Source organism: Elephantulus edwardii, unplaced genomic scaffold (assembly GCF_000299155.1).
Source record: "Elephantulus edwardii isolate Elephantulus edwardi_28Jun2011 unplaced genomic scaffold, EleEdw1.0 scaffold00292, whole genome shotgun sequence".
Classification (NCBI taxonomy): domain Eukaryota; kingdom Metazoa; phylum Chordata; class Mammalia; order Macroscelidea; family Macroscelididae; genus Elephantulus; species Elephantulus edwardii.
In genome coordinates, this window is record NW_006400042.1 from 962,341 (window position 1) to 969,282 (window position 6,942).

Below are 6,942 nucleotides of genomic sequence, written 5' to 3' on the forward strand. Positions count from 1 at the left end.
CAAATCAGATCTGACTGGTACAGGAGATTGGCCCTCCTTCTCCAGCAGAGCATCTAGTGGATTCGAACAGCATACCTATGGGATTGCAGTGCAGCTTCTTGACACCAGGCCACCAGATCTCCCTTATTTTCTTGTTTATCTTTATCAGCATCTTTATTCACTATTATTTATTCACTTTATTCACTATATAAATTTACTATTTATCTGTCTTTGAGAACTAGCTGGAGAATGAGAACATCAGCAAATATCCTCTGTAATACTATACATAAAATGTATCACAAACAAATGATTACATGTACATGAAAACAGAGAAATACGAACAGACTGTCCTAAGTGGTGCTGTTATTGTTGTGTACCACTGTGGCGAAACCGACTCAGCTGACCCTCCAGCATATTTTCAGAGGCAGTTAATCAAACTGGAGGAGACTGCCTATCTTTCTGCCTCAGAGCAGCTGGTGGATCTGAACTATGTGCCTTCGTGATTGCAAGCAGCTTCTTACCATTAAGCCCCAGAACTCCCTGTCTTAAGTGTAGTTCCAAGTAAACTGGATGTGTCATATGTCAAAACTATCCATAATGGGAACTCTGGTGTCACAGCCCGCAGCCAGTCACACCACTAAACCAAAGAACCCAAGTCTTCGGTGTTGGAATCCACTAGCAGCTTCCAAGAGGAAAGATGGTCAGTTTCCTCTGGCTGCAATTTACAATCTCAGTAACCCAATGGACAGCTGCTATGAATTGGAATAAACCACACACCAGTGAGTCTGTTAGAAGTGTGACCTGTAATAGCCTCACCAAACCACCTCCATAGAGACATGGCAATTAAACAACCAGACCAAATCTAGTGGGATCAAAAAGTTAACTAAGTGTTGGACTGGTGAGAAAACTACAAAGTCTGCATGCAAAATAATGTTTTTAAAAAGGAATTTAAAAAAAAATGTTCTCCTCTATAAAAGTCATTGAAGAATATTTTCATCAACTGCTTTGTAATACTTTTTAATAAGCTATTCACAGGTAAGCCTGAAAAGTCACATAATCAACCATTTAACCTGACATTTCTGTGTCTGTAAGCTTAAGAAAGCAAAATTTAATGAGAGAAAGGAGGGGGAAAAGGGCCAAGAAAGTAAAAAAAAAAAGCATATTAAGCATGGTTGTATATCATGGCTTTCTAATAATGATCAAAAATTGGAGTTAAAGCAAAGTCCTTCCATTTGGGAGTGGGAATGACTTCACTAGCTTCTTTCAGGCTTTGCAAGTCTCCCTGACTTTGTAACAAAAGTAGCAAACTGGTTTCGCCTTCAAAGTGAAACAGTCTTAATCATTTTTCTAACTCCAGGCCAGGGACAGCACATAACAGTAACTTCTTGCTGTATGTTATTATCAGTTGACTGTGACTCATGGAGCAGGGGTGTGTGGGTTTTTTTGGGTTGGTTTCTCTCTCTCTCTCTCTCTCTCTCTCTCTCTCTCTCTCTCTCTCTCTGTGTGTGTGTGTGTGTGTGTGTGTGTGTGTGTGTGTAGCAGAACTAGTCTGTAAGGTTTTCAAGACCATGATTTTTTATAAGGCCTGTCTCCTAAGACACCTCAGGGTGGATTAGAACCGCCAGTCTCTGCCCAGTAGCTGAGAATTTAAGTGTTTACAACACTCAGTGGCTCCTCAATGGTAACTACTGTTACTCTGGGCAAAGAGGGCCAAAGAGAAGAATGAAGAATTCAGAACTCAAATGCTGATGGCCTTGCTTGTTGCAGGTAAGAAGCAAAAATGGCCTTGCCTGTCTGGCTAAGCTAGCAGGTGGCTCGTAAATAAGTACAGTGGATCGTTGTTGCTGTTGTTAGGTGCTGTCAAATCAATTATGAAAAATAGATCTGAACCCTGTCCTATCCTGTGCCGTCTTCACAATCTCTGACACACTCATGCCCATTGCTGCAGTCACTGTGTCAATCCACCTAGTTGAAGGTAAACCTCTATTTCGCTATTCCTCCACTTTTCCAAGTATGATTTTCCTCTTCATGGAATAACTTGTTCTAGAAATATGTCCAAAGTATGTGAGATGAAACTTTATCACCTTTTCTTCCAAGGAGCAATCTGGCTGCACCTTCTCCAGGACTCTCTATTCTTTCTTTTGGCAGTGTATTAGCACTCTGCTATTAAAAACAAGGTTGGTGGTTCAAACACACCAGCCACTCTGCAAGACAAAGATGTAACAAGCTGCTTCCATGAAGATTACAGCCTTAGAAATCCTTGCAGTGGTTTTTCTTTTTTTGTCAGAGTCACTGTGAACTAGAATTAATTTGATAGCAGTAGATTTGGTTTTAGTGGGGTTACTTAATTGACTCATATTAAAACATATCATATGAAATTAAGTTTTTTAGACATATGCTGTTATTTAACTAGCTATCTTCTACTTAATGGTTGTTCCTTTAGTAAATAGATTTACTTTATTTTTTTTCTTTTTAAAAAATTATTTTAATGAAAATTTACAGAGACTTTGGATTTCCATTCATTCATTGTTGCACTCTTCTTGCCAACCACTTCCCCCACCCCCCCCCCCCAGGTTCACTCTTCTCTTTGAAAAGTAAAATTCTTTCATTGTTTCACAATCCCAGCCCCAGGTCCACTCCCCTATGCAGCCTTCATTCTGGACTCCTGTCATGACAATAATACCTAATCCCATAACCCTTTTAAACAGTTTTCTGCCTCATCTGTTTGAATGCAGTATATATTATTTATCCCATCTTTCTCAGTCTCCCCCTAACCCCGATGTCAGTTCTGTTTTACAACAGTGGCACTATGCAATATTTGTCCTTTTGTGACTGAGATATTTCACTCAACATAATGTCCTCCAGGGTCACCCATTTTTAATAATATTGCATGATTTCCTTGTTTTTCAATGCAGCATAGTATTCCATTGTGTGAATATACCACAGCTTCTCTATCCATTCATTTGTTGATGGGCACTTTGTTTGTTTCCAATTCTTTGCTATTGTGAACAAAGCCATGATAAACATAGGAGTGCATATATCTGCTTGGGTGGCAGTTATGGTTTCTTCGGGGTATATTCCCAGTAGTGGAATTGCTGGGTCAAATGATCTATTTGCAACTTTTTGAGAAAGCGCCATACTGTCTTCCATAGTGCTCACACCATTTTACACCCCCACCAACAGTGAATAAGGGTTCCAGTTACTCCACAACCTCACCAGCATTTGTTGCTTGCTGTTCTGTTAAATTTTGCTATTCTGACTGGGGGGATTTACTTTATTTTTGTGAAATGTAATTCTGTTAAATTCAATCACTCTGCCCTTTCAAGTTCACTTTGGATTCTGTCATTAGTTCTTTTGACCAATCTGAACCTTATCTAAATTGTTGATAATGTTACATGCACAGAATCAAGGGCTAGTTATGCCAGTATGTTCCTCCAGCTTGCCTGAAAGAGCAAACCTTTACGTATATAGTCTTTTGTTTGTTTGTTTTTCAGAAGAAAAAAAAAACAAAGAAAAGAAAATGTACTTAGCTGTAAAACTGGTAGCATTTCTTTCCACCCAAGGTTATCTTGAAAAAGTGTAATATATACTTGGACTGACAAGTCAAGCACACAACTATTCCTTATTTAATTTCAAATTGGTTACTGTTGTGTGTATTGGAGTAGGAACCCACTCAGAGGTGACATTCCAGTGAGTTTTCAGAGGCACTAAATCACACAGGAGTTGAATGCCCATCTTTCTCCTGTGGAGCAACTGATGGATTTCAACTGTGTGCCTCTGGGTTGGTAGTGCAGTTCCTTAACACTAGGCCACCAGAGCTCTACCTGGTAACTGGTTTTCCTAACTAGGCTATCACAGTAAATAAAGTTCTTAGTATAGTGATTTAGGACATGTATATACTTTTACTCTGCCTTTTAAATGGTTAAAATGGAATGAACAACACTTCAACCAAAGAGATAAAAGATAAATTTTGGTCAATAGGGTTATTTATAGTAAATACTGTGTATATATTGTGTTTGTGTAAGGGAATTGCACAGTCTCAGATTTTGCTATCCTTTTTTGCTATGCTCTTTGGATATCAAGAGACAAATGTCTTATTATTTGATTCAGTAATGTCTGGTATCATCATCAAGTTGGCTCTCACTCAAACAGTAATAATAACAGAAGAAAACTCCCCCTAATTCTGTGTCATCATAATCTCTGCTGTGCTCAGTGTTGTAGAAACCATTCCCATCCATCTCATTAATGGTTTTTCTCTCCTTTGCTGCTGACCCTTTCTTTTTCAAGCAAGATGTCCTTTTCCAAAGACTGGCCTCTGCCAACAACATGTCAGTGTATAGGAGATGAATTGAAGTCTTACCATCCTTGCTTCTAAGGAACATTCACTCATTGTTCTCAAGTCAGAACCAACCCTAGCTGGACACTCCAGCAAGTGGGTTATTTTATTTCTATTTTATACAGGTTTGCTTACAAAGTTTGTATACATTGTTTTTCACACCAAATTTTTCCCATTTCTTTTACCCACCCCTTCCCTCCACTTATCAAATTGTGTGATCCTATGATTACACCCCCACCCCCACCCTGTCCATCTGCTCCTACGTTCCCTCACTTGGCTCCTCATACACGGTTTACTAGTTATCTGTCTCTACAATAATGGTCTTATACAGTATTTGTCCTTATCGGATTGAGTTCACTTAGCATAATGCTCTCTAGTCCCTCTCCCAAGTTAGATGGTAATTTACAAAATCATTGCTCCTGTGTCCTGCATAGTATTCCATCATGTGAATGTACTAAAATTTCTTTTTTTGTTTTTTGGGGTTTTTTTGTACTAAAATTTCTTCATCCATTCAATTGTGGTTGGACATCTGGGATGTTTCCATGTCCTTGCAATGGTGAGTAACATGGTGATGGACACTGGTGTACAAATCTCTGTGTCTCAGTTTTCATTTTCTTGGGGCACAATGACTGGCACATAGACCAACAGAATAGAACTGGGAACCCAGAAATTAATCTACTTATGGTCAACTGTGCAAGGGGTCAGGACTTAAGCCTTCAATATGGATTGAGGCTCAATATCAAGAAGACAAAGATTTTCACCACTGGACCAACTGGCAGCATCAGGATGGATGGGGAAGATTAAGATTGTTCACAGCTTTAGTTTGCTTGGCTCCACAGTCAACACTCTTGGTACCAGCATCCAGGAAATTAAAACATATATTACAATGGGAAAGTCTGTTGTTAGGGACCTCTCCAAAGTACTGAAGAGCAATGGTGTCTCTCTGGAGACTAAGGTGCGTCTGATACAAGCCATGGTCTTTGCAATTACTTGTTATGTGTCAGAGAGCTAGACAATGACTAGGGAGGATAGAAGGAGAATTGATGCGTTTGAGCTGTGGTGCTGAAGAAGAGTATTGAGTGTTACCATGGACATCTAGGAAAACAAAGAGATTCATCCTGGAAAGGGTTAAACCGGGTGACTCATTGGAGGCAAGGATTCTGAGGCTTTGTCTGACATACTTTGGACATATAAGGAGGGACCTGGTCCTTGGAGAGGGACCTCATGCTTGGGAGGGTAGAGGGACAGCACAGAAGGGGAAGGCCCTCTATGAGGAGTATTGATTCAGTGAGTTGGAGACAGTGCGATTGGCACAGGACAGAGCAGAGTTTAGGGCTGTTGTACATAGGGTCACTATGAGTCACAAGTGACTCGATGGCACATAACAACAACAACAACATGGTCAACTGATATTTGGCAAGGAAAAAAAACCTATCAAATGGGGAAATGACAATTTCTTCAACATATAGTGCTGGAAAAACTGAACATGTACCTGTAGAAAGCCGAAACAGGATCCGCATCTCACGTTACACATAAAAACCAACTCAAGGTGGATTAGAGATCTGGGAGTAAAGCCCAAAACCATAAAGTTCATCATAGACAAAGGAGGACCAAGCTTAGAAGGCCTAGCTCATGGTATTAAAAGGCTGACAAATACAACCAGAAATAAACAACTGGAAGAGGATAAAACTGATGACAAGGACCTTCTAAAGATTAAATGCCTGTGTGCATCAAAAATATTTTCCAGAGTGAAAAGAAAACCTACAGACTGGGAAAAAACATTTGGCAATACCACTTCAGACAAGAGTCTCATATCAGAAGTTTGCAAAATCCTGCAAGGCCTCCACAAGAAAAAGACCAATAACACAACTACAAAATGGGCAAAAGACACAGAAAGACTTTTCACAGAGAAAGATATTCAGATGGCCAAGAGACACAGGAAGAAATCCTCAAAATCACTGACAATAAGAGAGACACAAATCAAAACCACAATGAGATACTATCTCTCCCCACGAGCAGTGGCAAAGTTTAACAGGACAGCAACCAATAAATGTTGGAGAGGTTGTGGAGAGGTGAGAACTCTCATACACTGTTGCTGGAATTGTAAAATGGTACAACCACTTTGGAAGGCAGTTTCACATTTCCTCAAAAAGCTGAACACAGAAAGAGACTGTCCATCCAGTGGTGGAGCTGGTGGATTCAAAGTGCCTGCCTTTGGTTTGGTAGTATATCAGTCTACATACTAGGCTGCCAGAGTTTCCTCCAGTTGTTACAAACAATGGGAAAATGCAAACATATTCATTTCAACAATGCTAGGTGTAGCAAAGCCAGCACCAAAAAGCATGCCAACATTTGGACTAGAATAAGAATTAGAAAATGTAAAGGAAATAATTCACTGACAGGTGAGTTGCAAAGGTATTTGTAAAGTTTAAAAGAAAACTTAGAAAACAACTATGAGATATCATCTCACCCCAGTCAAAACAGCAAAATTTAACAGAACAGCAAGCAACAAATGCTGGCGAGGTTGTGGAGAAACTGGAACCCTGATTCACTGTTGATGGGAGTGTAAAATGGTGCAACCCCTGTGGAAAGCAGTATGGCGCTTTCTCAAAAAGTTGCAAATAGAG